This window comes from Neomonachus schauinslandi, chromosome 10 (genome assembly GCF_002201575.2).
Source record: "Neomonachus schauinslandi chromosome 10, ASM220157v2, whole genome shotgun sequence".
In the NCBI taxonomy this organism is placed as follows: Eukaryota; Metazoa; Chordata; class Mammalia; order Carnivora; family Phocidae; genus Neomonachus; species Neomonachus schauinslandi.
In genome coordinates this window covers 131,870,933-131,892,557 of record NC_058412.1, presented here as the reverse complement: position 1 = coordinate 131,892,557, position 21,625 = coordinate 131,870,933, and positions in this window count along the sequence as shown.

The following is a 21,625-nucleotide window of genomic DNA, read 5'->3' as shown; positions in this document are numbered from 1 at the left end:
AACATTAAAAAAAAAAAGCCAATTCTTAGATCATGATATAACTACAGTATTGGAAAAAAGAAGCTCTCCTGCTCCCAAGGGGTCACTTTTGCTGCTCCCAGGGGTCACTTTTGCAAGATGAAAGCTTGTACTCCTTAGAGCTTCACATGGTGAGAGTCTGCTTGAGGATAAAGCAGAAAGGGAGGAAAAAAGAACAGAGGAAGTGGTGGGAGAGGGAGAGAAAGAATGCGGGGAGAGCGTGAATGATTCCCGATGACATCATTTGGACCCCTGGATCAGCTGTGCCTGGACTAATCAGTTATTTGAACAATAAATCCTTTATGCTTAAGATAGTTGAACATAGTTTCTGCTACATGATACTGAAAAAAATTGTGTCTTACACACACCACATCACTGAACTTGGCAAAAAAGAGAGAGGTGGTAGATTGGAGATCCAACCTTTGCCACACATTTAACCATTGCTTTATTTCATGGTTTCTCAACCTTGGCACTGTTGACATTGGGCCAGGAAATTCTTTGTGTGGTGGTCATTTCACATTGTAGGGTGTTTAGCAGCATCCCTGACCTCTACCCTCGGATGCCACTCCCCACCCCCGCCTCAAGTTATGAGAAGTAAAAATGTTTGCAGACATTGCTAATGTCTCCCTAGGGACAACAGCCCCCCCCCACCCCCCCGCCATCCCCAGGTCAGAAGCACTGGTCTAGGTAGATCCAGATCTGGTTTCTCTTAAAACATAGTTCTTGGACCTCACTTTTTTAGAAGGAGTTAGGGACATGATTGGCAGTGAAAGGGGAGATCCTTCAGAACTTTTGCGCCAGGCAAATGTGATCAGCGGCAGGGGGCTTTGGGATTAAGGGAGCCTTTGGTCTTGATGCCCAGAGTATACCAGGTGTTCTGTGTTTGGGAGGATTTGGGATGAGCAATGAATTGGCCCCCGAAAGGTTGAGTCATTTAGCTCTGAGGTTGTTAAGTGCTTCCCGCCGAGAGCCCTGCATCTCTAGTTACGGTGCAGGTCACCAGTGGCGGCCATCAAGCCGGCCACCTGGAACCGGCCTCTAATGGCTTTGGCAGAGCGTGTCACGGCTGCAGATGGAGCCCAGATGGGAGTGGCATCCTATAAGATCCCCAGATTCACTGCCTTCCACAAGAATACTGTGTCTAAATAACCCCTTATTTCATCTCAAACTGAACTACCCCTGCTCCTTGCCTAGCTACTCCTACTCAGTGAAAATGTCATTTCTCAGGGAAGCTGAGTTCTTGATACCTCATCCTACCAGGAGGTCAAGGTCCCCAGTGTGATGGACGCTGTGGAGCTCCACCCGCATCCCCTAGGATGCTGCCACTGCTCTGAGGGCCCCTCACGGGCTTCCTGGGCTTTTGCCCCCACTGCGGGCATCTGCACGTCGCCACTGAAGGACTTCTTTTGAGCTACTGGAGCCACTTGCCCGCAAACAAAGAGAACCAGGAGGGTCTGGGTTTGTGTCTCCTAGGGTGGCCCTTTGCCATTGGCTGACAGGTGTGGGGTTATGAAGGTCTGGCATGCTGGGGTCAGGTTGGGACAACTCTGAGTCATCACTTACACTCCTGGTCCTCTGCAGGGTCAGGTGACTTTGCACGAAGTTGCCCCTTTGTTTGGCCTCCTTCTCTCCCCTCTCCTGCTTTTGCCTTCCACCATCTCGCCAGGCTCTCCGAGGGCTACTTTCTTAATACACCACTTTCATGTCAAGACATCCCACCTCAAGGTCCCTGCTATTGCTTTCTTAACACCATGGACTCCTACTTTGTAGTCCTTACCAGAATTTTAAATCAGACAGTGAATTCTTTATTGCAGTCTCCTCCAATAACACATGCCCTCCATGAAGACAGAGACCATTGTCCTACTGATCACCAGATCTCCAGGGCCTGGCACAGGAAGTGTGACCTATTATTATTTTATTAACAGTTATGTGAATACTTTCCTAGGTCTCTTATTAATAAACAGTAAGCTATTTGAAGTTAGGACCCATGTCTGATAAGCTTTATGCTCTCTGCTTCATCCTTCACTGGGCTTTGCTGATAAGAGGTCAATCCATGTTAATGAATAAATGATATTGCTTGCTAGCTCTTATTGAGCACTTTCTTGGTGTTAGGCCCCTCCCCTGTGGTATGTCACTGGTCCTTACAGTGATCCTGTGATGTAGGGACAATGACCATCCTCATTTTTCAGATGAGGTACAGAGGACTTAGGTGGCTGCCCCAAAGACACACGGCCAGTCCGCAGGAGAGCAGGATCTTGAATTTCGTTTCTGTCGGATGTCAAAACTTCAAAAAAAAAAAAAAGTCTTGTTAACTTCCTCAGAAGGAATTCTGGATGGCAGGTTGCTTTCCGTCATGGGTCCTCTTAAACTGTTCGCTGTGTGTCAACTATTGAAGTGAGTAATGCTTCCGAGGAATCAGGGAGAGTGAATAGCAACACAGCCCGTGGTTGTGGTGACTTTGCTGCCCTCTCCAGTGCTTTATCTTCACCCTCAGGACAGTCACTGTTAAAGGAGATTTGTTCTTTTTGACAGCACTGACTGTTGTCCGAACAGTGCCTGGGAAGTATTGATTGATTCGCGCACTACCTTGGTAGGCAGGAGGCTGAAGCTAATGAGGGCAAGACTGTAGCACGACTGCCAAGCTTGGTCCTTGGTCATAAGGAGGATCAAAGAGAAGCTGGAAGGGGACCAGTGTGAAGCATCCTGATTACTGGACAAACAGTTCAGCGTTGCTGATCATCGATTAAGTGCCTATTAGCCAGGATTCTTTTGCTTGCAAGTGACAGACGCCAGTTTGAAATGTCCCCAGCAGTATGGGGATTTATTGGTTCAAATAAATGAAAAAGACCAGCGATGGGTCCTAACGTCAGCTATAGCTAGACCCATGCCATGAGGCCCCCTTTTCTCTCCATCTTTTCACTCTGCATTTCTCTGTAGGGCTTCGCCCTCAACTCTCTTCATCCTGATTGAACATGGCAACAGAGAAGGTCAGCCACAGCTCCAGCCTTCAGTGTCTTCAATGCGCACAGTCTCAGCGGGAACGACTGCCTTCCCTTGCCTCCTCCGGAATACCAACTGTGATTGGCCTGGCTGAGTCATGTGCCCTACCATGGGCCAATCACAGCACTCCACGTCAGAGGGCACCTATTGGCCAGCCTGAGTCACATGCCACCCTGGGACAGGGAGGTGAGCTTGCGATTGGACTGTGTCCACCACGTGGTGGAGGGACCGAAGTTGAAAGTAAAAGGGCTTTGCCAGGGGAGAAGGCGGGAAAGGATTCTGGGCAGACAGAGCTGGTTCTCTGCTAAAAACAGCACCACCATCTCCCTCAGTATGTTCTTTGTTAGAACATTAAATTCACCAATTTATAACTGAAAGAAGTCCCCCCACCCTTCTTAGACTTGATAAATTTTGGCATGATAGGAATTTTAAGATTTTCTGATACCACATAAATCCTCAAATGATGACTACTGGCCAGAATGCTGTTCTTTGGAGAGCAGTTGTTTAATGATTCAGTTTCCCATCTCCCCATTTTAATTGTTTTCTCCAGTTTTTTTTTTTTTTTTTAATTGTGGTAAAATACACATGACATTTGCCATCTTAACCATTTTTCAGTGCACTGTTCAGTGGTGTTAAATACATTCATAATGTCAGGCAGCCATTGCCACCATCCATCTCTAGAGCTCTTTTCATCTTGTAGAACTGAAACTCTATACCCGTTAAACTAAAATTCCCCATCCCCCTCTCCCTGGGACCCACCATTCTACTTTCTGTCTCTATGATTCTGACTACTCTAGATACCTCGTGTAAATGTATTTGTCCCTTTGTGACTGGCTTACATCGCCTAGCATACTGTTCTCGAGGTTCATCCATGTGGACTTTGTAGCATGTGTGAAAATTTGCTTCCTTTTTTAAGGCTGAATAATATCCCATTGTAGGGTTGGACCACATTTTGCTTCTCTGTTTACCTGTCAGTGGATTCTTGGGTTGCTTCTTACATTTTAGCTATTGTGAATAAGCTACTATAAACAGGAGTGTACAAATATCTTTTGGAAACCCCGTTTTCAGTTCTTTCGGGGATATATTCAAAAGTGGGGTTGCTGTGTCCTATGGTAATTCTATTTTAAAAAGATTTATTTGAGAGAGAAAGTGGGGGGAGAGGGAGAGAGAGTCTCAAGCCGACTCTGTGCTGAATGCAGAGCCTGAGGAGGGGCTCGATCTTGTGACCCTGAGATCAACTGACTGCACCACCCAGGCACCCTGCTAATTCTATTTTTAATTTTTTGAGGCAGTGCCTGCTGTTTTTCACAGCAGCTGTACCATTTTACCAGTGGTGCTCAAAGGGTCCAATTTCTTCACATCCTTGCTAACACTTGTTATTTTCTTTCTCTTTTCCTTATAGTAGCCCCCCTGATGAGTGTGAGGTGACCCATTTAATTTTAATTTTTGACAAGGTTGTCCAGTCATGTGGCTCCAGACAAAAAATGATGAAAAGATCAGTAGTGGAAAACTTTTCTCCCGTCCTAATCCCCATGCCCTCCAAAAACAAAACTTGTAACTGCGGTTATGAGTTTCTTATTTTTCCCTCATGTGATGTTTTTATTCATCTAAATCAAAAAATATTTATTTTCTCCCTTTTTAATAAAAAATGTCATTCAACTATACATACTGTGCCATGCCTGCTTCTACTTTCAATAAATATCTTACAGTTCCTTTTATAGTTGAAGATAAAGAGCTCATTTATTCCGTTTTTCCAGCTTTATGATACTTCACCGTGTGGCTGTATCATGATTCCTTTAACCAGGTCCCTAAAGATGGACACATGGATTGTTTATAACTTGCTGGTATTGGAAATAACACTGCCATAAATAACCTTAGGCATGTAAATAAGTTCCTGGAAGTGGAATTGTTGAGTCAAAGGGTAAGTGTATCTGTAATTTTGATAGAAATTGCCAAATGCAGGGCGCCTGAGTGGCTCAGTCGTTGAGCGTCTGCCTTCGGCTCAGGTCATGATCCCAGGGTCCTGGGATCGAGCCCCACGTCGGGCTCCCTGCTCAGCGGGAAGCCTGCTTCTCCCTCTCCCACTCCCCCTGCTTGTGTTCCCTCTCTCGCTGTCAGTCTCTCTGTCAAATAAATAAAATCTTAAAAAAAAAAAAAAGAAATTGCCAAATGCATCCAGAAAAAGGTTGTGCAAGTTTGAATCCCCCCACAGCCTCACCAGCATGGGGCGTTCTCCACATGGTCAGGGAGAGACTGCACAGTGGTGAGGATTTTATTTGCACTTCTCTTGTGCAAAAGTGAAACAGCCTTTGGCCGGGACTTCTGTGTCCTGTCGTCTGCCCTCCCCTCCCAGTTCTTCGTGAGGACACCCTTTATCACCATTACATGTACCTGCCTTGGTGACTTGCAAGAGGGGGCACAGAGCCTGCTAATGAAAATCGTGGGGGACACTGAATTTAGAACTCACACAAACATGGAAATAATGAAAGCCAACATAAAGATGTTAGGAGTGTGGTCAAGAAACTTAAGAAAGTGAATCATGGCTGGGAGGGAAATGATTGATAAAATTACTAAGACAGAATAAGAATGTAAGACAGACGCAGAGAGGGTGATGTTCTTGAGAAGAGCTCACGTTTTCCTAAGAAGGCAGGACGCTGCACGCTCTCTGGGACCCAATCGTGCACCTGCGAAGGCCCAGCGCCACCTCCACAGCAGCGGCCCCCTCTGTGCAATGGGGGTTTGGTATGGGTTGAATGAGGTGTTAGGAGTGAAGACAGAGTATGGTCGAGCATCGTGATTTACCCACGGGAGGCAGATGTGCGGGGAAACCAAAGAAGCACAGCCTCTGGGACTCTCATGGGCCTGGACCCCTGACTTCTGGGGGTGGCTGGGGGTTGTCCAGTGTTCTAGGTGTGTGGCCGAGGCCAGACCCCTGTCAGGAAGCACTTCTAATTTGAGCATTTCTGGCAAATTACCTAGAGAGATCCAAGAAGAAAGGGATTGAGTTTCCAAGATTCTTACCATCGGTGCTGATTTCTTTTCTCATTTTAAATAAATATGCCCTCATACCTGCCCTCTTGTACATAATTCTGTATTCTTTCTCTTAAAGAGGGTCTCTAAAACTTATATAGTCCCATAAAACTTAGCTCTGCCTCAGAGGAATCCCTATTCTGATGATTAGAGGTTTAGGGAGAGGCACACAGTGTCCTAATTTTTGAAAACGTAGGTTACGGAAGTTAATAGGCAGCCAAAGGGATGCCAGGGCCTCACAAGGCTCTTTCCTCCCTACCCTCCTTCTCCTCTCCATTCTTCCCACCCTGTGTCTTTCACACGCTCGCTGTTCCAGACACTGTTCTATGTGCAGCAACCATCAAATCCCTGCTCTCATGGATCTTGTATTGTAGTTGAGGCAACAGGTAAGGAAGCACAGCATAAACAATAGGGGAGGAGGAGGAAGAGAGGAATGGTCTGTGATGACGTTGGAGCCCTAGGTGGTGACCATTTAATGGCGGGCTTTGTTTGCCATGGTCAGAAGTTTGGATTTCATCCCAAATATTATGGGACACTGTTGCATTATATCAACTTTAGGACAGGTATTTACACAGTGCGTTTATAAGCCCATTGAGGAGAAAAGAGTTGTATGTAGGGTTCCCTATGAACAAGGGGTGCCAAGTAACTCTATTTCCTTTCTTGTGATATTTATGAAAGTAAGAGGTTAAAGAAATTCTATGGCTATCGGGGATCATGTTCATGAAAGCGTTTAGTGAAATAACTTGATGAAATAAATGATAGGTAGTAAAATCTGGAGTAGACTATACTGCTTTGCAGCAAATTTGCACCTGTTTGGACAGCAGATTGAGGTCAAGACCCAGTAGAGTTCAGAGAATCTCAGCTTATCAAGTTCTAGAGGGCCAGTGCTGGAGAGGAAAGCTAACACATTCGATGATCGGATCTGAATAACAAAATAAAAATATGTGTATATATTTCCCTTTAAGACAAGTATTAATAAAGTATAGCTTTCAAAATTTCACTTTGTAGGTCTGTCCATACCTAGTAAATTTCTACCCTACCTGGCATCTTAAAAAATGTTTTTTTATTTTTTTATTTTTATTTTTATTTATTTTTAAAGATTTTATTTATTTATTTGAGAGAGAATGAGAGAGAGCACATGAGAGGGGGGAGGGTCAGAGGGAGAAGCAGACTCCCTGCCGAGCAGGGAGCCCGATGCGGGACTCGATCCCGGGACTCCAGGATCATGACCTGAGCCGAAGGCAGTCGCTTAACCACCTGAGCCACCCAGGCGCCCAAAAATATTTTTTTTTTTAAAGAGAGAAAGTAGAAACAAACTTGGTTTAAAAATATTCTTACAGGGGGCGCCTGGGTGGCTCAGGTGGTTAAGCGACTGCCTTCGGCTCAGGTCATGATCCTGGAGTCCCGGGATCGAGTCCCGCATCGGGCTCCCTGCTCGGCAGGGAGTCTGCTTCTCCCTCTGACCCTCCTCCCTCTCATGCTCTCTGTCTCAAATAAATAAATAAAATCTTTAAAAAAAATATATATTCTTACAGGGACGCCTGGGTGGCTCAGTCAGTTGAATGTCTGACTCTTGATTTAGGTTCAGGTCGTGATCTTGGGGTTGTGGGATTTAGCCCTGGGGTGGACTCTGCACTAGACACGGAGTCTGCTTGGGATTCTCTCTCTCCCTGTGCCCGCCTCCCCCCACCATGGACTCTTGTGTGCAAGTGCTTGTGATTTCTCTCTTAAAAAAATTCTTGGAAAGGAGACTCCAAATGAGGCCGAAATGACACTGAATGAAGGCAGTTTGTTTTTTAAGAACAGTGCTTCTAGAGTTGTAAAAAATTAGTGTTGGTTACAAGCAAGAGAAACCAGTTTGGCTAACTTACGCAAGACAGGGATTTATTATCAGCCTGTGCGGTGGTTCCCGCAATGGAGGGAAGGCTGAGCTGGGCTTGGCAGGATCTGAAACACAGGCTCTTGCTATGAGGGTCCGTGAAGGGTCCTACGTGTGAACATCGTCTTTGTGGAGTTTCCAAAACCAGCTCTGACGAAATAAGTCAATCAGAGAAAGACATGTATCATATGACCTCACTGATAAGAGGAATTCTTAATCGCAGGAAACAAACTGAGGGTTGCTGGAGTGGGGGGGTGGGGTGGGAGGGATGGGGTGACTGGGTGATAGACACTGGGGAGGGTATGTGCTCTGGTAAGCGCTGTGAATTGTGCAAGACTGTTGAATCAGATCTGTACTTCTGAAACAAATAATGCAATATATGTTAAGAAAAAAAAAAAGAAGATAGTAGGAGGGGAAGAATGAAGGGGGGAAATCAGAGGGGGAGATGAACCGTGAGAGACGATGGACTCTGAAAAACAAACTGAGGGTTCTAGAGGGGAGGGGGTTGGGAGGATGGGTTAGCCTGGTGATGGGTATTAAGGAGGGCACGTTCTGCATGGAGCACTGGGTGTTATGCACAAACAATGAATCATGGAACACTACATCTAAAACTAATGATGTAATGTATGGGGATTAACATAAGAATAATAATAAAAAAATAAACATCAAAACCAGCTCTGAGAGGCCTGGCTTGGGGTGTGGCCTGCTCTTGGCCAGGCAAGGGTAGAGCGCATTTGAGATTTGGTTTAATCCAGTTGATCCAACAGGGGCAAGGTGATTCCTGTAAAGGAAATTGGGTAGTACTCTCCCAAAGACAGCAAAATAAATCCTGGGAGGAGAAAAAAAAATTGTAAGCATCCACAAACAACTTTAATATAGTGGTATCATCTACATTCTCTTTCTGCTTTCTCAGTGTGTATTTATTTACTTACTTAGTGTGCATTTTAACTGGACATCTGGGAACCCTAAGCACTGTGGAAGTTCATGGACATATCCTTGTGGAGTCCTCTCTGGAGAGCTCCAGCTATATGGAGTTGAAGGCCCATCATGACGGGGCCTGGAGGCAGAGTTTTAATGTCCACAGTGACCCCTGATCAGCTGCTTCTGAGGCCTGGAGGGGACTGAAAGTCTATTCTGTGGCCCACAAACATTATTTTTTCAAGCAAATCACAGTTTTTTGCTACATCTTCAAAGTCCTGAAAAGTTTCACCCCTTATTTTATAGATGGAAGGCCGAGCCCCGGAGAGATGAAGAACCTTTTGTCTGCTCGTTGGCCAGTCCCCAGCACCAGCTCACATGACCTGCATAACCTTAGGTAAGTCATTTCACCTACCCGATCGGCGGAATGGGTGTGATAGTCTCACCATTCTCGTTATGGGTCTATTTTGAGGGATAACAGAACAGTGCTTGGCGGACTAAGTGCGTAAAATGTCAGCTGTTACTGTCCGCAGTGGAGGTGGGGCCAGAGCTCAGGCAGCTTCTGGCATAGAGTAGTTACGAAGACGGGATTTTGAAATCAGACAGATCTGGTTTTCAAAACTGCCTCTGTCCCTTACCGAGGGTGTGAAGTTGGTATTCTAGCAGGAGGTACTTTGTGGCGGGGTGGATACTAACATGCAATGATGGCGCTAAAGAACGAGCCCAGTGCGGGCGCCTGGGTGGCTCAGTTGGTTAAGCGACTGCCTTCAGCTCAGGTCATGATCCCAGGGTCCTGGGATCGAGTCCCGCATCGGGCTCCCTGCTCTGCGGGGAGCCTGCTTCTCCCTCTCCCACTCCCCCTGCTTGTGTTCCCTCTCTCGCTGTGTCTCTCTCTGTCAAATAAATAAATAAAATCTTTAAAAAAAAAAAAAAAAAGAACGAGCCCAGTGCTTGGCCCTTAGCCTCTGTCCGTGGCGGTTTCATGTTGTTTTCTTTGCTGTTAGCGCATCTACAGGTGTTTAGCGGTATAGTGTTATGAGGACTGAAACGTTAGTACAGGCTGTTTTACCTCCAGAGAAGATGCTTGGGGAGAATTTTCTGTAGTTTCTTGTTGTACAACGGAGGCATTGTGGGAATTCCAGATGTCTCTGATTTGTTTGCCCCTTCTTTTCCTGAAGGAAGAAAATAAAAGGCATAAAGTAGAGGGACCACTCCTGGGAGCGGGGCTGGCAGACTTTTTCTGTAGGGGTCAGAGAGTGAATACTTTAGTCTTTGAGGGCCAGACGGTCTGGATCCCAAGTGCCGCACTCTGCCGTCCCAGAGGGAATGCAGCCGTTGCAGATACGAAAGCAAGTGGGCGTGGCTGTGTTCCAGTAAAACTTTATGACAAAACAGACATTGGGTCAGATTCGACCTGCGTTGGAAGTTGAACAAGAAGGCTTGATGCTTACTTGGGCAAGGCTTAGGTAGAGTCTCACATTTTAAAGATCACCTTCCTTGATAAATTACTGATGAGGAAACCTAGGGTCTTCAAAGCATCAAACGTTTTGTCGAAAAGTCTGGTGGTTCCAACCAAACTCAGGTGGGAGCTAATGGGCTTTCTGATTTCGGGCCTGTTTTTTTTTGTGTGTTAGTGGGTCATTCCAGTGTCCGTGTGGGGAACTTCAGTTCTAGGTCCTAATGATGAATTCCTGGCACACGGTCTTCTAAGCCCCTTCCACGTCCCCGGCCCCTCAAACCATTCCTCCGTGTATGTCACCAAATGGGACCCGCTGCTGCTTTCCTATGGAGAGGTGTGATATCCTGGTAATCCCCACGCTTTGGCACTTTATCCTCTTGTTTTGTCACAACTGCAGGGAGGATGAGCCCTGCCAATCTTGAGATGGTTACCTTCCAGAGGAGAGAGTTTTCTAAGCTCTCCAGGGCTGGTTGAATCCAGATAATAGCTTACTCTAGTCTCTGGCTCCATTGTGTTTGCTTAACATTTGGGCTTCTGCCAGGTAATTTGCCTATAAGCTATGCATAGAAGAAAAAAACCATCCATCTAAAGTATTCAGATTTTGGCCTTAATTAAAATGCAGAATAAATATGTAAAGGCTAAAGAGCATGAATTATAGATACCGAGGTTTCTATATTAAAATCGGTTTTCATCTATAGAGGTGCATGTGTGTTTGTGGCAGGGAGGAAGAGTGTATACAAGTCAGGCAAAGGCAATGTAATTATGGCTGTGTGTGCTCAGCAAGATGGGAAATGGATCTATTGTAGGAGAATGAATCCTCATCCACCTTTCTCATTTCACTGCCTCTGTAGATTTTTTTCCACCTCAACTCTATAAAGGGCTAATCCTGACCCTTGTTATTTAAATTGCTCCAGCATGGGTAGAAAAGCTGCCCTCAGCCTCTTAAAAAGCCTCGCTCACCGGTTTTGAGGAGCAAAGCTCTTTCTATTCATTGCTCCTCATGGAAGTGGCTGGCTCGTGTGTGAGGATGGAGCCCTGGAGCTTTCAGGGGCTGAATGACAAGCCTTGGGTCTTAAACAAGGCCAGGCCATAGCTCATTCACCTTGAAAGTGGGAGGTTCTGGGCTTTTCCATTAAGGGCCTCGGAGGGGGATGAAGAAGCCCCAAAGAGATGAAATCAACCATCCAAGTATGTGGATGCCCTGTTAACAGGCAGGATAGACTCGGGGAAAGAATTCTGAGGTCCGGGTGACTGGGATGCCAATTTCATAATTGAGAATCTTCTCTAACATTCACATTTTACAAATTGGTATTAATTAGAGGTTGCATCAACACATTGTTTTGAAGCATAGTGTTGGGAAGAATCACGCTGAGAATTCATTCACATTACTCAAGAACTTTGAGATACAAATGAATTAAATGTGAAACCAACAATTTTGTTTTAATCAATATGGGTGGAGGGAAGGTGGCTTTTTGTAACAGACAAAAAGAGCCAGCTTTTCTCGGAAGCATCGAATATTTTCAGGGCTTTAGTTTTTGAGGAGAATGATGCTTTGAAAAAAATCCCAATGCCTCGAATCAAAAAGGAAGCTTTATCAGGCTGTGTGTGACATGGAGTCCAGATCCTACTTGGGGGATTCTGCCAGGGTGATCTCTGGGCCCTGCGGAGAGGCTGTTTGGGGTCACCCTGGCCTGAGTGAGAAGCTGGGAGTATTTCCTGGGATTGGAAAGGGATCTAGTGGCTGAGATGCAGCTGCGCCTTCCCTCGGTCTCCCGCTACACCTGCCAAAGCTGTGATAGGGATTGAAGACTACTGTCCTCTCGCTTGGGCCATTTCGGGCAAGTCTGCGTGAAACGTACCTGAAAAGTCCCTGTTGTGGATGTGCGTGAGGGAGAAAGAATGGAATCCACAAGGTAAAAATAGTAAATGAATAAACTCTGTTGTTGTCATCATTTTTTCCCCTGATGGTTTGAAGCAAAATTTCGTAGTTGCCATGGCGAGAAACTTCCCGCAAACCTTGGATAGCGCGTAGCATCCCTCAAGCTCAGAAGGTATCCGGAGCCAGCCCTGCTGCTCAACCAGGGATAAGCAAACGATGGCCCACAGGCCAAGTCTGGCCTGCGACCTGTTTTGTGTAAGATGGAGCGTTCTTGGGACACAGCTGTGCTCGGCTGTTTACAACGTGCTGTGGCTGCTTTGAAGCTACGGTTGCACAGCTGAGTTGCTGAAACAGAGACTCTGTGGTTTGCAAAGTCTAAGATACTTACTGCCTGGCCTTTTACAGAAGACGTTTGCTGGCCCCTGCACCAAACTATGGGGGAAAAAAAATCCAACTTAAAAAAAAAAGATTATTTGTTTGTTTATTTATTTGTTTGTTTATTTATTTATTTGAGAGAGACAAGAGGGAGAGCACGAGCAGAGAGAAGGACAAGCAGATTCCCCGCTGAGCATGGAGCCTGACGTGGGGCTCGATCCCGGAACCCTGAGGTCATGATCTGAGCCGAAGGCAGACGCTCAACCGACTGAGCCACCCCAAATCCAGGTGCCCCCAAAGTCCAACTTATTTTTGAAAATAAAATCTAGAAATAGATTTAGGGCATCCTCCTCTGCCCACCAAGCCTCCCAGTCAACTGTTCCTTCTGATGTCTGGATTGGGGTCCAGTCTATTGGACCTCATAATACAGGGTAACTTGGTGATATTTCAGCAGGGAAATGGACAAATGTGGTTTTACTTTTTTTTTCTCTCTCTCTCTCTCTCCCCTGCTTTTTGAAGCCGTATAACAGAAATCGTGGTGTGACAGGCAAACTCTTTGCTCATTATGAAATGATAAAGGTCAAGCTGCTCAAATCTTTGCAAGTTAAATACCTGGTTAACTGAAATATGTCAGAAACTTCCCCCAGTTATCAGGCTGACAAATAGTTTGACAGATCTCACAAGTAAAACTGTTTTGATTTACCTGTTCTACTTCACATGTAACACCTTCTCCGTTTGTCTCCCTGGCTCTTTGGCTGCTCCCCTGCTCATACCTTGAACAATTGTAGCCGGGAGGATTGAGACACTTGAAAGGCTGTCATCAGCTGTTGCTGTCATCAGCTGTCCCTGTCATTGCTCCCCTTTCTTCCTTGGGAAAGCAGGGAATGTCAGGATTCTTGCAAGATAATTACCATATCTACAACCGTACAAGATGCTAGCCCATATGGGACACCCCGTAATTTTGCAGCCACAGAAACAAACAACCACTTCTTCTTTTTTTTTTTTTTTAAAGATTTTATTTATTTATTTGAGACAGAGAGAATGAGAGGGAGGAGGGTCAGAGGGAGAAGCAGACTCCCCGCCGAGCAGGGAGCCCGATGCGGGACTCGATCCCGGGACTCCAGGACCACGACCTGAGCCGAAGGCAGTCGCTCAACCAACCGAGCCACCCAGGCGCCCCCAAACAACCACTTCTTGATTATGCCTCGTATGAACTGTGCTTACCGCATCTTAAACTTCAAAGCATTGAAAATTGCAGCATCTCATAAACAAACCTGTTTGGCAATTTTTTTTTTTAACCTGTCCGTGAACAAACCTGCTCCTCCTTTCATTACAAGCCTTTGTGATTACAGAGCTTTGTGCTTTTTGTTTGCAATTTAGAATTATGTGATCTTCTAAAACCCTTCCCCTTGGTTGAAGATTTTTTTAAAATCTGTAAAATGAAATCCCTGAAAAATAATAACCAGTAGAAGTATGGGCAAAATATATGGCATCTTTTGCATCCAGAAGAACCTACAGTTTTGATAACTTTAATTGGGTCCCTGAAGGAAAATTATTCTCGGAATAACCAAGGTATATATTTTTAAAACATGGCAGAATTTGGCCTTAGGAAATTTCTTTTAATTCTAATATATCAAAATTACTGGCTGTTTACAGAAGAACTGTTCTACAGAGGATTATCTACTTAAGATGTAATTGTGCACTAAGAATGAATTGCAAATACAGAGCAGACTTAAATTCAGGCATAACATGCTGGGGTCATTCGGGTTCTTTAGAGACTCATTCCTTTACTTATTTGTGTATTTCCATTTGCTTTCCCCGTCCTTCCTTCTTATCATTTGGATGATCTTAAAGCCATTTGTTTCGGTGGAACTAGGTTTGAACGTTTTGAAGCGCTTCCGAGATACGAGGCTTGTAGTTAGCCACTTCAGCTCTGTCCAGGTGGGCGAGAAAAATTCCAAGCACACAGTGGCAGAGATAGATTTGCTGCCCCAAATACACACCATCCCGAACCCGTGGGAGTCAACGTGGTGCCCGTTGATTGGAGTGAGGAGTCAGGGGGAGCAAATCTGCTCTCTTGCTTGATAAAGAACCAGCCTGTGATCCCACCCCACCCCCACTCAGAGGATTTGCACATCCTGGCAGGTACCCCAGAGAAGTCCAGACTGGGGACTTCAGACTGGAAAGTCTCTCCTGGAGCCAGCCATTTCTCTTTGTGCTGGATTTAGAGAGTTTTAGTTGCTGAGTGGCTGATGAGACAGGCAGTGGGGAGGCAGACGACAGCAGATACGAGTCACCATTCCCCGTCCCGTTACTTCTGCTGCCTGTTTCCAGTGGCCGAGAGAGAGCCCTTCTTAAAGCTTGAGGTGACGGAACTCGGCATTAGTAGAATTTTAGCTTTCCATTACTCGTTACGGAATAGTCTTTAATTTCCTTGTGGGGTAATTATTGTATTGAGTATTGAGGATAATTTTAGGCACCAGCCTTTTGCTGTGGAAGCTGAGGGCTCAGACCCTCGCACCCCCTTACCCCAAGACAGCCGGGGGTGTCTCTGAAGTTGGGCTAACTCGATCATTCTTAACTGGGGGCAGTTCTGTCCTAGGGGACATTTGACAGTGTCTGGAGACACTTGTGGCTGTCATGAGGGTGGGGGGGAGGCACCTAGCGGGGAGAGGCCAGGGGTGCTGCTAAACATCCCACACTGTACAGGAGCCCCCACGCAGTTACCCAGCCCCACATGTCAGCAGTGAGGCAGTCGAGAAGTCCTGAGCTCGCTTTGCTGGGACTTAGAATTCCAGGTTGGTCAGATAAGGAGAGGGCCGCACAGGAAACCCCTCGTTCCAACAGCAGAGCCTGTAGGTTACTGTCCGAGACTTCTGGCTACAGTTCGGTGGCTTTACTTCCTGCTCCCTGCTCTCAAGCCTGCCCCATCTGAGCCCCCACAGGTGCTGTGAGTGCCCCCTCTCTCCTTGGGCCATTATACTCACCATAAACTCAGTCTGAGTCGGTTTTCTTTGTTTGCAACTAAAACCATAATGGCTATGTTGTTGCTTTTAAAACGTAGACATTTTTTCCCTTGAAAGTGGTAGAACCGTTCTACCTCCTTTTCCCCTCCAATGGCATCTTACACAGAACTTCATTATATAATGCAGGGAGATTGGAGCTGGTCTGGCGAGTTATCTGGGCTCCCCTCCACCTCATTCCACATAACCGATTTCCCACACCAGTGCCTGAGACGAACTTAAGGCCTCCGGAAGCCCATTTATAACCACTAGCTTAAAGCACTGTAGGCACCTGTTAAATTGTAACTTGAAGATAGACTGGGTGAAACCGTCATCAGGCCTTCATACCTTATTTGGAATGAGTTTATATGATTTCCTGCCTAGTGAGCAATCAGATATCCAAAGGTGAGGATAAATTTTGGAAGCACAAAGCAAGTGAGGGAAAGGTTCAGGGCATTGGACCCGGCCTTTGGGGGCAGTCCTAGTTTCTGATGGTTTCCAAGATGGCCTTTCCCCACCTTCCAGAGGCAAGCAGAATAAGGCGTGGCAGGAAGGTCCAAGTCCCATGAAGTATCTAAACCTGGGGTCACAACTTCAAATGCCCACAATGCCAGGTAGGTACATAAAGAGTCAGTCGGATAGTGGGTTTGCATATTAAAGATATAAGAATATTTTTTGTTTCCACATCAAAAATATTTGCCTCTTTTTTGCCTTGAAATGTGTGTTCCATCTTTTTTTTTTTTTTAAAGACTTTATTTATTTATTTGAGAGAGCGAGAGAGAGCACATGGGGAGGGGGTCAGAGGGAGAAGCAGACTCCCTGCCGAGCAGGGAGCCCAATGCGGGACTCGATCCCAGGACTCCAGGATCATGACCCGAGCCGAAGGCAGTTGCTCAACCAACTGAGCCACCCAGGCGCCCCTGTGTGTTTTATCTTAATCTATGTTTGATCTTTCTTCTTATGACAGACCTTAGTTATAAGAAGTCGCTTTCCACCGCAAGGAAAGAAAGAGTGTAAGCATAGTGATAAATGGCAGCCTGACCTCAGTGTTGAGTAATCGGGAGTGGTGGGGCCTGTGGTTAACTGGAGGGTGAATGCCCTGTCTAAAGGAAATGACTGCTGACAGATCAGCTCTGACATGTTGCTCTGGGGAGAATGGGAGTCCAAGGTGGCAGCCTGCCATGTTGAAAGAGAAGCTAGAAATCTGAATTTTCAGGTGAATTCTCTGTATTTAAAAAAATCATGAAGGAAAGAAAAACATCTGTGGGTTTTATTTGATTTTTTCGACATCAGCTTGAGACTTCTTTTTTTTTTTTTTTAAAGATTTTATTTATTTGACAGAGAGAGACACAGCGAGAGAGGGAACACAAGCAGGGGGAGTGGGAGAGGGAGAAGCAGGCTTCCCATGGAGCAGGGAGCCCGATGCGGGGTTCGATCCCAGGACCCTGGGATCATGACCTGAGCTGAAGGCAGATGCTTAACGACTGAGCCACCCAGGCGCCCCATCAGCTTGAGACTTCTGTGTTGTTGTTTTTAATCAAAGAAGGAGATGTTGTTAAGAAAGGTCAGCATTGGGATCACTGGCTTCCTTGTTCTGTCTATTCCGAAATCTGCTTCCAATTTATCCTCCTGAGGATATCTCTTCTATCGCCTTCTTTGCTGTAGTTCGCACCGTTTCTGGCCTCCTGAGACTCACCCACAGATCTGAGCTGTGGACAGCAGAGGATGGGTGAAGGATGTGCGGAATCTGGAAGGGCACGGAGGAGGCATTTCTGGGAAAGGGCCAGTGTGAGCAGAGGGGAGGAAGGAAGAGTGGAGAGGCCTGTATGGCCTTGGGGTGGGGTGGATCAGGTGACTGGAGGCATGAGACGGTTCAGACTGGTCCAGCTGAGCAAGGGCCCAGGGGAGCGTGAGCTTCACTCTGCAGGTGAAACGGAGCCATGGAAGCCAGGGTCTGAGCAGGTAGGGTAGGCAGAAAGCAACATTGTAGGAGGGTTGATTTTGTAGTGATGTGCAGGGTGGATGGGAGCAGGGGAACCAGAACTTTCCCAGGTGATGGCAGTGGACGGGAAAAGTAGAGCTGAGTGAGATGTGTCAAAGGAAGGAAAATCAGCTGGATTAAAGATGCTTAGAATGAGGGATTAAAATAACGGGAATAATGAACATTTCTAGATTGTTAAGTGCAGCGGTGAAGCATACAGGTTCGGGCGTGGGTTTGAGCGATGTGCCACCATTGACGAGCTGGGATCGTGGGCGTGACCCGCACCATCTTGATGCCTCCATTTCCTCATCCATTCAACAGAGAAAATAACAGTATCAGCCTCACAGGGTTGTTTTGAAGATTAAATCAGTTAATATTTGTCAAGAGCTTCAGAAAATATCTAACATTAAGCAGCACTAAATAAGTGGTAGATTAACAAAGTATGAGCTGCTTGCTTTGCTAACCACTTCACACGTATCATTGCATTTAATCCGTATAGACAGTTCTGGAACCTGGGTGTGTGCACTGGGTGGGGGGCAATGATCTTTTATTCCTGTCTTGCATAGGAAAACACTGAGGCTCAGAGAGGTTAGGTGACTTTCCCGACATCACACAGTCATCGGCCGAGCTGGAAATGGAACCCAAGCTGTAATCAGAGATGAGGCGACATTACCTAGCTAGCGGATGCTCAAGGGCTAACAGTTTTCCGCGGGCCTGTCGTGGGATCGGGAAGCTGCCTTCAGTTGTTGGAAATAAATCTCCCTGTCTGCAGAGTGGGGCTGGATAAATGCTGGAGGTTGGTGGCCAGAACTGGAACTGGAATTCCTCCTCGCTCGTTGACTCCAGCAGCTGCCGATGGGGAGAAAGGCAGAAAGGGAGCTGGTTTTGAGACGCAGCGATGGGGAGCGACCTCCTTACACTGAGCAGATTTCCTAGCAGGGGCTCCTGTGCCTCCTGGCCTTGGTCTGGAATAAAAGATTTGCCACTGCTGTCACGTCCCCACATCGGACAGATTCTGGGCAGTCGCATCCACTCCGTGTTTTCTTTGCCTTGCGTCTTGTCTCTGAAACAGTCACAGTTTTGTTTTGAGCGATCCATAATTTCAAACCTATTAACAGCTCCGGGCTTTGTTTATGCACATCAGAGAGAAGTGCAGCGCTCTGTCATTGGCACGCCTTGACAGGTGGTGATGGTAACCCACGGAGGGTTCAAGCTGCCTCCATTCAGATTCAAGAGTGCGGACGTGTGTGTGTGTGTGTGTGTGTGTGTGTGTGTGAGCAGGTGCCCTCCCCACTTCATCGGTATTTTCTCTCTCCTCCCATTGAGCCCCACATACATGCACGTGTGTGCGCGTGTGCGCACACGCACACGCGCACACACGCGTGCACACGCACACACGCGTGCACATGTCCGCTGTTGGTTGATATTCTCCCCTCATGCTAAGCTGGATAACTAACAAAGATTTTCTCCCGGCCATTTCACTTCTAACCAGTGGCACCCTGTATTCTGAAACTGTATAAAAGCCCTGTATATTCGATATCACGCAGGCTCTCTGTGGGTTTCAAAGATGGATTAAATTCACCAACTAGGTGGTCGATAGAACATAAAATATGAATGAGATTGTAGTTTTGTGTTGGGTCCTGGAGACGCAACTGTGTTGTAGGCAACCTTCCTCTCCCTGGGGGGTTGAGGAGTGACCCCTTCCTTGTGTTTTACTGTCTGTTTTAGGTCAGCTAGGGGAGAAGCAAGAGAATTATGAGTACAGTGAAAAAGAAAATCCTAAGAATCCACGGCCTTACATCAGGTGGATGGCGTGGCACTGGAGCCCCTCTTCATAAGGCGGTGGCTTTCGGGGTCAGTGTACACAAATGTAAGCCAGGGTTTCCACGAAGCCGTGCTTGCCCTCGGCCATTGGGAGGTGAGGGCCTCGGCTGCCCGTGTTGGGTCTTGTGTTCGCTGCATGAAACCCAGAGAACATTCCCCACCTTCCCCTCCAGACTCTGTTTTCATAAACAGCCCTTTGTCGTGTCCTGGGATTTGACGTCCCAAATATATCTGGCCCCCCTTGACTTCTGTCCACCACCACGACTGCCGACCAAGCTGCTTCTCTCCCTCCACTCTGCAGCGGCCTCCCAGCCGGACTCCACACCCTCTCTGGCGCACCCCGATCCACAGCCAGGGTGCTCTTTTCTCGGGGCAAATCTGGTCATATTTTAACCACCCCTCCAGCCTCCCTCCCAGCTTGGAATATTTCATTTGTTCTTTCTTCCTTTTGGGGTAAAGATGAAAACTCTGGCTGGTCCCAGTTTTGTTTTGAGCAGTGCCAGACCACATCACACCTGCCTCTGCAGCCTGGCCTCCTGCTTCCTTCCATCCTCAGTGGTCCTCTCTCGTTTCCCGACTCGGGTGCTGGTCCCTCGAGCGGTAGTGACGCTGGTCGTGCTGACAAGGGTCTTGTTCCCCTGTCACTTTCCCCCTGGGACCATCCAGTGGTCCTTCAGAAGTCAGCACAACTGACTCGTTCATTCAGCAAATATTTACTGAGTACCTCCCACGTGCTGGGCACTGTTCTAGGTGCTGCTGGTAGAACAAAAAGAAGACAATGGGGCTTCTATTCTCTTAGCAAAGAGGGGCCAGTGGGTGTGCAGTGTAATCTCAGGGGGTGATCAGTGAAGTAGGAAATGAAGGCAGAGTGAGGACAGGGAGTCAGAAGAGGGGGACCAAGGGAAGGCTACTTTAGGGGGTCCAGGACGTCTTTTCTGAGGACATGACTTTTGAGCAAGACCTGAATGAGTTGAGGAAGTGACTCCTGGAGTCCTTGAAGTCCCCAGGGAAGCCTTCCCTGACTGGACCCATCCCTGCTGTCATACACACACAGGACCACGTACTTCTTTGTATTATTGGTCTTAATTGGACATTCTGCACATTTTTGTGCAGTCTCTGTGATCAACATTTGTCTCCTGAATTGAGTTTTAGCTCTGTGAGGGCACGGACTGCCATCTTTTCCTCTTGCCTTAACACCCCCTTGTCCCCAGCTTCCATCCAGCATGTGGAGCATGTTCAATAGGCCTGTTTAGAGTGAATGATGCTTTCTGTAAGGGGAGTCCCAAACCCTGACAATTCCCTCTCTCACCAGGTCCTTGACACAACAAAGGCATGTTGTGTCAGGTTGCAGAGCTTAAGGTACCAGACCCCTCTGAGCATCCCGTCCTTCTGGGTTTTGGGTCATGGGATGTGGAGAGGGATGGCTTGAGGCTGGAGATATGGTGAGGACCAGGCATGAAGGAAAGGCCAAGCAGAGCCATGGATGGGGCTTCATGACTTGTCCAGGAGGTAGATATTGGAGAATCAGCACCACCGGCCCTTATTTCCGAGTCAGTTGCTGTTGAAGCATACTCATTATCACCTTCAAGCCTAAGAGTACTGGGCAGCGTAACGCCACCCACCTCCAATCTGTCTTTGTCAGGAAACCTAGCAAGCAGGTGAGAATATAAAAGAGGGAGTGTTTTTCCGAGGCTTTGGGGCAGGCTGTATTCTTTTCTTGGACACTGGCACTGATAAATACTATAGAAGTGGCATTGGAAAGATCAGATTGAGAGACCTGAACCTTGAGGCTTGCAGTACCTTCCACTTGAAATAAACCAAGAAAACAGGGAATCGTTAATTGTGAGCTTGTTGTTCTGGGAGGGGGTCCAAGATGAAGAAGGAAAAAGAGGCATACCTCACCCTCTTGTCACATGCTCAAGACAACACCTATATTTTGAGATGCGTTGGTAACATTTCAGAGCAATTACCATAAATAGAACATCTACTGGGTTTTGATACATTTACCTGTGACATTACACTAAGTGAATCTGTTGGAAGTGGGAGGATCATGCCTCATTCCAGATGCATTTTGGCACTCAGGACAAAAAGCAGCTGGGTTGCTGGTTTAAAAGTGGAATGGAGGCTGGAGGGCATAAGCCTGGAAGTTTTGAGGCCATGTTCCTGAGCTGCTGCTGAGTGCCTCGGGCTCCTGCCTGCTCAGCTGGGAGTCAGTCCTGTCCTAGGCAACTGATAACCTGGGAGGCACCACCCTGGAGGC